Source organism: Coregonus lavaretus, assembly GCF_964263955.1.
Source record: "Coregonus lavaretus genome assembly, contig: HAP1_SCAFFOLD_820, whole genome shotgun sequence".
NCBI classification, from domain to species: Eukaryota; Metazoa; Chordata; class Actinopteri; order Salmoniformes; family Salmonidae; genus Coregonus; species Coregonus lavaretus.
The window spans coordinates 176,639-187,278 of NW_028164333.1; the positions used below are offsets into that span (position 1 = coordinate 176,639).

Genomic DNA, 10,640 nt, shown 5'->3' on the forward strand with positions numbered 1-10,640 from the left:
TTTGTATTCTGTGACAATCCCGTGATGCCAGGTATTCGGCATTTGTCGTCAGAAAGCGACAATCTTACTGGAAGCCAAAAACAGAATGTTTACCTGAATTGTACATTCATTTTATATTTCTTAATGGAATATCCGTCCGTAAATATATTTGTCTGTTAAATGTGAAATGTAAATATTTATATTGTTGAAATAAATTTATCTTTTGCGATTTTCTAAATTGTTTTGTTTTTCTCCCAATTTATTTTTCTAAGCTACATACCGCCAGAAAACGCGCATGCATGCACAAACTTATTTTCTGAATTTAATCAAGCCGAGCATGTCACAATGCCACTTGCTTCAAAAGAGCTGACAACTGGTGAAACTAAGCCATTCATCCATTGGTGCCATACTGCAATGTATTTTCCAATGTAATTGGTAGTCCAGTCTTGTGGCTTTAACAAAGGTCTTCGGCCTCAACATGTCACCTCTTTTATAAAGGAGTAATGAAGCCATTGATGCCAATGAATTCATGAAAATGCATTACTTTTTAATTACAAATGAATTTCCACCAAGCTGCAAATGATTAACCTCAACTATGGCTCTCTCCTCTTGCTCCTCTCCCACATACTGCACAGAATTTCATATGCTTCTCTGAAATCCTCCGATTACTCACTATCTGGAAAGATGCATTGTTAACCTTAAGGAGTTGAAGACTAGGCATAGCTGAAAACGGACATTCTTTACACATTGACACCAGTGATTCATACTCCCTTCATGGTCAATGATTTCAGGCAATTATGATATCATCAGTACATTGCTCAGGATAGCCGCTCAGTGGATTACTCTACTGAGGGTTTGATAATGTGCTATATCCGACTGACAACAGACCCATTATTCTAACAGTTTAGAATGAGGTGCAATTTGTTTTATGGTTCCTCTGTATGCCCATCTTAGTGGAGCCAAATCACACCTGTCTAAAAGCAACTCATGAGGTCCATGATAAGTTGACGACCCTCATTTTTTATGCAGACTAAAGGCTACATCATGTCAAACAAATTACTGGTATTCTCCAATAAAATCAAATTGGATGTGTAGGCTTATCTGTAAAGTTCATGTGTTTTTCACATATTGGGGGCATTTAATAATTGAGAAATGTAACAGCGATACTATACTGTACGTTCAATTAAAAAGTCTCTGGGTAATACAAACACAATTTCTCCCCAGTCTGACTAAAATTGATTTCATAGGCCTTATCTGCTGCCTGAAATAATCAGTGGTGCTTGCTCAAAGTCTATATGGTAAAGCAACAGGCCAACTTATTTCACAATTGTATCATCTTTCAATAGTGAAACATAATGCTCTCTGTGCATTAAAAGCATTTTGCTGTCACTCAAAAGAGATGCCTTTGTTTTTCTCCTGCAGACCCAATACATCAGTGGTTTTTCCAATTAGCCTTCCTCTCAGTGCACGTCCTCCCAGTCCATCGGTGTCTGGCCACAGTTGTGTCAGCTCCCTCTGTGCACCTCTATCCTGGGGTTGCTCTCTATTGCTGCCTGCTACACAAAATGTCAATGTGCAGTTGACCGTTCCGGCATGTGTCCTGCCAGCCGTGGTGACAAGTAGCCATTTTTGTGACTTCCCCCTCCTGCTCTGGGCAACGCCCTCGGGGGTGGAACTACACTGAACAAAAATATCAACGCAACATGTAAAGTGTTGGTCCCATGTTTAATGAGCTGAAATAAAAGACCCCGGAAATGTTCAATATGCACAAAAAGCTTATCTCAAAATGTGTGCACAAATTTGTTTACGTCCCTCTTAATGAGCATTTCTCTTTTGCCAAGATAATCCATCCACCTGACAGGTTTGGCATATCAAGAAGTAGATTAAACAGCATGATCATTACACAGGTGCACCTTGTGCTGGGAACAATAAAAGGCCACTCTAAAATGTGCAGTTTTCAACTGTACCGGACAGATGGCAGACAGCGTGTATTGCGCCTGTGTGGGCAGACGGTTTGCTGATGTCAACGTTTGTGAACAGAGTGCCCTGTGGTGGGGTTATGGTATGGGCAGGTATAAGCTACGGACAACGAACACAATTGCATTTTATCAATGGAAATTTGAATGCACAGAGATACCGTGACGAGATCCTGAGGCCCATTGTTGTGCCATTCATCTGCCGCAAAACCCTCATGTTTTAGCATGATAATGCACATCCCCATGTAGCAAGGATCTGGACACAATTCCTGGAAGCTGAAAATGTCCCAGTTCTTCCATGGCCTGCATACTCACCAGACATGTCACCCATCGAGCATGTTTGGGATGCTCTGGATTGACGTGTATGACAGTGTGTTCCAGTTCCTGCCAATATCCAGCAACTTCACACAGCCATTGAAGAGGAGTGGGACAACATTCCACAGGCCACAATCAACAGCCTGATCAAATCTATGTGAAGGAGATGTCGCGCTGCATGAGGCAAATGTTGGTCACACCAGATACTGACTTGTTTTCTGATCCACACCCCTACCTTTAAAAAAAAAAGGTATCTGTGGCCAACAGATGCATATCTGTATTCCCAGTCATGTGTAATCCATAGATTAGGGCCTAGTGACCAGATGCATATCTATATTCCCAGTCATGTGAAATCCATAGATTAGGACCTAATGACCAGATGCATATCTGTATTCCCAGTCATGTGAAATCCATAGATTAGGGCCTAGTGACCAGATGCATATCTGTATTCCCAGTCATGTGTAATCCATAGATTAGGGCCTAGTGACCAGATGCATATCTGTATTCCCAGTCATGTGTAATCCATAGATTAGGGCCTAGTGACCAGATGCATATCTGTATTCCCAGTCATGTGAAATCCATAGATTAGGACCTAATGACCAGATGCATATCTGTATTCCCAGTCATGTGAAATCCATAGATTAGGGCCTAATGACCAGATGCATATCTGTATTCCCAGTCATGTGTAATCCATAGATTAGGGCCTAGTGACCAGATGCATATCTGTATTCCCAGTCATGTGAAATCCATAGATTAGGGCCTAATGACCAGATGCATATCTGTATTCCCAGTCATGTGAAATCCATAGATTAGGGCCTAGTGACCAGATGCATATCTGTATTCCCAGTCATGTGAAATCCATAGATTAGGGCCTAGTGACCAGATGCATATCTGTATTCCCAGTCATGTGAAATCCATAGATTAGGGCCTAATGACCAGATGCATATCTGTATTCCCAGTCATGTGAAATCCATAGATTAGGGCCTAGTGACCAGATGCATATCTGTATTCCCAGTCATGTGAAATCCATAGATTAGGACCTAATGACCAGATGCATATCTGTATTCCCAGTCATGTGAAATCCATAGATTAGGGCCTAGTGACCAGATGCATATCTGTATTCCCAGTCATGTGAAATCCATAGATTAGGGCCTAATGACCAGATGCATATCTGTATTCCCAGTCATGTGTAATCCATAGATTAGGGCCTAGTGACCAGATGCATATCTGTATTCCCAGTCATGTGAAATCCATAGATTAGGGCCTAATGACCAGATGCATATCTGTATTCCCAGTCATGTGAAATCCATAGATTAGGGCCTAGTGACCAGATGCATATCTGTATTCCCAGTCATGTGTAATCCATAGATTAGGGCCTAGTGACCAGATGCATATCTGTATTCCCAGTCATGTGAAATCCATAGATTAGGGCCTAGTGACCAGATGCATATCTGTATTCCCAGTCATGTGAAATCCATAGATTAGGGCCTAATGACCAGATGCATATCTGTATTCCCAGTCATGTGTAATCCATAGATTAGGGCCTAGTGACCAGATGCATATCTGTATTCCCAGTCATGTGAAATCCATAGATTAGGGCCTAATGACCAGATGCATATCTGTATTCCCAGTCATGTGAAATCCATAGATTAGGGCCTAGTGACCAGATGCATATCTGTATTCCCAGTCATGTGTAATCCATAGATTAGGGCCTAGTGACCAGATGCATATCTGTATTCCCAGTCATGTGTAATCCATAGATTAGGGCCTAATGACCAGATGCATATCTGTATTCCCAGTCATGTGTAATCCATAGATTAGGGCCTAGTGACCAGATGCATATCTGTATTCCCAGTCATGTGTAATCCATAGATTAGGGCCTAGTGACCAGATGCATATCTGTATTCCCAGTCATGTGTAATCCATAGATTAGGGCCTAATGACCAGATGCATATCTGTATTCCCAGTCATGTGAAATCCATAGATTAGGGCCTAGTGACCAGAGGCATATCTGTATTCCCAGTCATGTGTAATCCATAGATTAGGGCCTAGTGACCAGATGCATATCTGTATTCCCAGTCATGTGTAATCCATAGATTAGGGCCTAGTGACCAGATGCATATCTGTATTCCAAGTCATGTGTAATCCATAGATTAGGGCCTAATGACCAGATGCATATCTGTATTCCCAGTCATGTGAAATCCATAGATTAGGGCCTAGTGACCAGAGGCATATCTGTATTCCCAGTCATGTGAAATCCATAGATTAGGGCCTAGTGACCAGAGGCATATCTGTATTCCCAGTCATGTGTAATCCATAGATTAGGGCCTAGTGACCAGATGCATATCTGTATTCCCAGTCTTGTGAAATCCATAGATTAGGGCCTAGTGACCAGATGCATATCTGTATTCCCAGTCATGTGTAATCCATAGATTAGGGCCTAATGACCAGATGCATATCTGTATTCCCAGTCATGTGAAATCCATAGATTAGGGCCTAGTGACCAGAGGCATATCTGTATTCCCAGTCATGTGTAATCCATAGATTAGGGCCTAATGACCAGATGCATATCTGTATTCCCAGTCATGTGTAATCCATAGATTAGGGCCTAGTGACCAGATGCATATCTGTATTCCCAGTCATGTGTAATCCATAGATTAGGGCCTAATGACCAGATGCATATCTGTATTCCCAGTCATGTGAAATCCATAGATTAGGGCCTAGTGACCAGATGCATATCTGATTTAAAGGTATCTGTGACCAACAGATGTATATCTGTATTCCCAGTCATGTGAAATCCATAGATTAGGGCCTAATGAATTTATTTCAATGGACTGATTTCCTTATATGAACTGTAACTCAGTAAAATTGTTGAATGTTGCGTTTATATTTTTGTTCAGTGTAACTAGCACTTTTCCTCCCCCTCTCAACCGCCCCCTGTTTATATCTTCCACTAATAGATTGTAGTGTAAAGGAGAAAAATATTATTCATATATGTAGAGTATACAAAGAAGAAGATGCGATGCCCTAGGCTACCACTGAGTCAAACAATCAACATGTTGGCCGCTCAAATGACTGATAACTGTTGATTGGGATTTTCTGTCCAATTGGATTATGGTCACTATTTCTCACCTTCACAGAAGCGTTCTTATTCTAGATAGGTTCTTAAAGTAAGGCCATACACATTTACTTAAATGTTGAACGGATTCCCCTCTTCAATTTAATAAAAAAAAAAAAAAAAAAAATATCTGAAAAAGTGATCCTGAGGCCCATTGTACTGAAAAAGTGCACGATTAGAGGATGCTTCCAGTAAAGAGATACACAACTTCCTCTTGGATTATGGCTGAATTATGCCTCTTTTAGCATCCCCAAGAGGCTATCATCTCTTAAAGTTGGTTGCCAGGTGTTGAACTAAGGTCACTATAGTATTTTAACAAGAAGGTCCACTTCTTGATTTGTATTTGCTTGCCACACAATCTGTTAAACATTTATTTACATTTGTATGGCCTAAATACTGAAAAAATGAACTAGGAATCTGTCTCATTCCATTATTTGTTGTGAACAGTTATTTGACTTATTAGTCCAAAAATAGTGTAGTGTAGGTTATTCGTAGGTGTTATCATCAATCAAGGAGTCTGCTTAGGCGGATCGTGTTCAAAGGCCTTTATTCAAACCACGAGGTTCCAGCGTAAGTACGGACACAATATCCGGAGAACCAGACCCCAAATAAATCTTGCTGTATTCTAACTCTTCGTCACCGCTCCCCCCTTTATATAGCCTTCCAAGAGTTGAATAGCTCCCTCTACTGTTCAATCCCCGTATCTTACCACCCACTTCCTGTTTGTCATATGTGACGTCACGCTAAAACCTTCCCTCTGGATAGCAATAATCAACCTTCCATTTCTTCATGAAAAACCTTTAACAAAGACATAATTTTAATATACTACAATAGTTCTGACATTAAATGTGACATTTTGAGTATGACCCACTTCTGATGTATTCCTGATCGGTCCTTATACTAAAGTCAGTTGTAGAGATTTAGATTTAGTGAATAGCGTATCGCCCATCCTGAATTTGAACATTTTCCAAAATCACATCTTTAATTTTCTCAGTGCATCTTGTGACCTCAGGGTATAAAAAAGGGTTGGAATTCTGTGAAACCAGCCAACATGGACAGGAATGACTGTGAGTTGAAAGGAGACAGCCTTTGACTGTGAGTATGTATCAGATGGCCTTTGTGCTCTAAGCACACCAGATGATAAATCTTTTAGCTGCCCTTTCCAGGACAGATTATCACATTGGTCATTTATTTCTCTGATTTATTGAACTCCAGCAACACTGGGACACTTCTCCTAATGAAACCTCACAATTGAAGTCATTAGACTTTCACACAATCAGGTGTTTACCTACCCTGTTTAGGTCAACAGTGGTCGTGTATGAGTCATACGAGGCATACTACAGTAACTTACTTTAATTGATCTGATTCGGACAATTTTCAGATATTCTCTTTTTTTCCCATGCCAAATCAGGCCAGTTCCATGATTGTGTTTGCCAACATCTGCAGCGAGTGTCTTCTGTACCTGATAACAGCAATACCTTCCCTGTGTCCACAAAGATGCAGAGGTCGATATGATGTATGTGTCGTGACCATCTTTGTATCTGTGCCATTATAGCGGCTTTGACAGCATGGCAAGTGCCATTGAGGCTATCTCCATTTTGAAGTAGGACATTTTCTTCTTCACGATTGGCTGATCCCTCCTGATGACCCGGTTGGACGTGACTCCAACAGGGTCACCAGGAAGGATCAGCCAATGAAGCTGGAAGTCCCACCCAGTTGACTACATTAAAATGATGGAAGCCCTCAATGGCGCTGCACATGCTAAGACGGCCTTTTGGCCACTAGATGTCTCTATCATTCATTATGACCATGACCTTCAAGTCTGCCATGGCCTTTTAGAGCAGTTTGACACTGAAACCCAGCGGCCAGAGACAACAGCTTATACAATGAGCCTGAAGGACAGTTTCATGAGTCCCAGAGGAATTCTGAACATATGCCTCTGTAGGGTGGCTGAAGGAGCATTGTGATCTACAGATCTTCTACTCTACTAGAACATTGGTAATGCTGGCTCTTTGATTGGGTCATTTTCCCATCAAAGAGCCATTTCGCTAGCCTGACTACCCACCCACCATGGCTCTGGCCCAACGCCACGCCCACTTGCGTTTCTTCTCTACCACGAGTCTGGATTTGTTTTCCTCTCCGACGTCTTCTAGCGATCACATTCTGACCATTCTGATTGGTCCAAGAAACCGACAGGTTGGGCCAACATGATTCATAAATCACGTCACTGGCTTGTATACTCTGATTGGTTAGAGACGATCCAATTGCTCATGACTTTGTTTTGTACAATGGCCCACATTTTCTCGTCAGGCAACCATTTCACTACCTTTCGCTCTTCTCTGCTTCTCTCAACCCCATATCTCTCAGTATGAGATGGTGACACACACACACACACCATTTACATAATATACATAATATATCACAAACAGTGGTTGTTGCACATGCACATGTACAGACACAATCTGCGGGTTGGTGTATGACAAAGCTCTGGACCATGTGACACTGATAAGGAGTGACTGGCTCCTGTCGCCCAGCCATATGTCACACAGACAAAGGTAGACCCCATGCTCTCACAGAAACAGGAGTGGGGTGGCCAGGAAGCAGCACTTTTCCCCCCTGACATCAGCAGCCCCCCCCCCTTACCAAACACTCTGATCCTTTGAGAGTCAGTACTGAATCACCACACACAGACAGTATCATTAGCGTATGAAACTGGTCTAGGAAGAGTGGTCCAACACTCAGCTAAGTAATTACCAAGATACACTACATGACCAAAAGCATGTGGATATCTGCTCGTCAAGCATCTCATTCCAAAATCATGGGCATTAACATGGAGTTGGTCTCCCCCTTTGCTGCTATAACAGCCTCCACTCTTCTGGGAAGGCTTTCCACTAGATGTTGGAACATTGCTGCGGGGACTTGCTTCCATTCAGCCACAAGAGCATTGGTGAGGTCGGGCACTGATGTTGGGCGATTAGGTCTGGCTCGCAGTCGGTGTTCCAATTAATCCCAAAGGTGTTCGATTGGGTTGAGGTCAGGGCTCTGTGCAGGCCAGTCAAGTTCTATCTCGACAAACCATTTCTGAATGGACCTCACTTTGTGCACAGGGGCATTGTCATGCTGAAAGGTGAGGAATCCCCTTTAAGAGGAATAAATAACGTGTTCTAGTCTATGTCTGCATTCCAACTAGCACCCTATTCCCTTTCTAGTGCACTACTTTTGACCAGGGCTCATAGGGAATAGGGTGCCATTTGGGAGACAGCCATGTTTGTTGAATCCCGGGTTCACCAGGTCCCAAGTGCACTTCAAAGCATCACTACTTACCACCTGATAGAGGGAGGTGACCAACACCCCTAGTGTGGCAGAGACCATCCCCAGGAGGTTGAACTTCACATCATAGTAGGAGTTCAGGATCACACCTAATGTTATGGGCACCTAGTAGTGGGAAAAGACAGACACATCAGGTAAATAGCGTTACTGTAACTGTAATCATAAAAATTAATGAAAAAAGTTTGGGTTAGGCATTAGGGTTAGTGTGGTTAGGGTTAAAGGGATACTTCGGGATGTTGGCAATGAGGCCCTTTATCTACTTCCCCGGAGTCAGATGAACTCGTGGATACCATTTTTATGGCTAATGCATGCAGTTTGAAGGAAGTCGCTAACTAGCATTAGCGCAATGACTAGAAGTCTATGGATATCTGCTTGTGAAAGTACCTCTAATGTCCTTCATACTGGACACAGAGATTTTCTCTGCAGAGCTGCCTCCAGTATATTCAGTATATACTAAGCTACCTGCCGGACCAGGGGCGGCAGGTAGCTTAGTGGTTAAGAGCGTTGTGCCAGTAACCGAAAGGTCACTGGTTCTAATCCCTGAGCCGACTAGGTGAAAAATCTGTCGATGTGCCCTTGAGCAAGGCACTTAACCCTAATTGCTCCTGTAAGTCGCTCTGGATAAGAGCGTCTGCTAAATGACTAATTATTATTATTAATTATTATATCGATCATCTCTATTCATTGTAGAGCGTAATCCCTGTACATTTTTGTGGGAATGACATTGGAACTACGGAACATAATTTATTTAGTTGTGATCATATTACCAATTTCTGGGTGGTTATGATTTATTATTTTCAAATTATATTATTATTGCCAATTTCACATAGGTCGTCAAATTTGGTTTATTCCAAGATGGTCAAAAATGTATTTGTATTAACCAAATTCTTTATACACAAATACAGATTTTTGAAGGCTACCCCCTTATTTATTTTTTGAAAGACAGCTTGATATTTTTTTGCAATCATTAAGATTGGTTAAAAACAAACATGACCGGAAACTCACTGCTACCTTTGAAACATACATATGTCTAATTTTATGTATATAAGACCTATGTGATCTTTGTAAAATTTTGTTTTCTTAAACCTGTGTGCTTGATTATGTACTTTGCTAAATGTTCATTTTGAATGTATAATTCAACTTCGGTATATGTTTGTACAATTAGAAAAGTATTTAATTTTTTAACAAAAAAAAGTCATCTCAATAAATGCCAATCTGACCATTCTGTATGGAATGCTAGCTACATTGTAGCAGGCAGCAGCATTGGTACATTGTAACCACTACATACCAAAGTCAATTTGATCTTGGTGGAGAATGTCTTCTTGTAACACAGTCTGTATGACAATGATCACAGGAGTTGTCATCGCTTTGGCCAGCTGGTAAGTGCCAATGGTGTTGTTTTGTAAGGACATATTGGTGAAAGCCACGAAGCCACAGAAGCTGAGAGCGAGCCAGATAATTTTGGTGGGTTGGAGACTCTTTGGCGCAAATATGTCCATCTTCTGGCATACCCATAGTCCAAGCCATGTCACCACGAAATGGATCAGCGTTAGAGTCATGTTTGGGAAGCCATAGTGAACATAGATCCATTTGTTGATGAAAACGATGCATATCGACGACAGCAAATTGGCCAATAATCCAATGACGAGGCGGCTGTTCGAGAAAAGGTGTGAAAGTCGGTTAGCCATGGTCCTCTTGATAACCGTCCTGTAAAATCTACCTATAGGGTTCAGTAGTACTGTATAGTATGAAGCTAGCTTGCTAATGTAAACCAACAAATTCAAGTAAAAATGTCTACCCTCTGCCAGTTGTGCAACGCTTTCATACTTTTCCCATCGCATGTTGATCATATAGGAAAAAAAAAGAGCCTGGCTGCAACTTAACGGGAGTAGTGACGTCAGATGAAGAGACCTTTACTTCCG

At 41.6% G+C, this 10,640-nt stretch overlaps 1 pseudogene across 1 annotated transcript; it reads right to left on the reverse strand.

Annotated features, from left to right (window-relative positions):
• Window positions 1-8,527: 8,527 nt before the first annotated feature.
• Window positions 8,528-10,557, reverse strand: LOC311117142 (solute carrier family 35 member E3-like; annotated as a pseudogene). Its single transcript has 2 exons — window positions 10,007-10,557; window positions 8,528-8,823 (listed from the first exon to the last, which is right to left on the reverse strand). The product of its transcript is annotated as a solute carrier family 35 member E3-like (transcript).
• Between the last annotated feature and the right edge of the window lie 83 nt (window positions 10,558-10,640).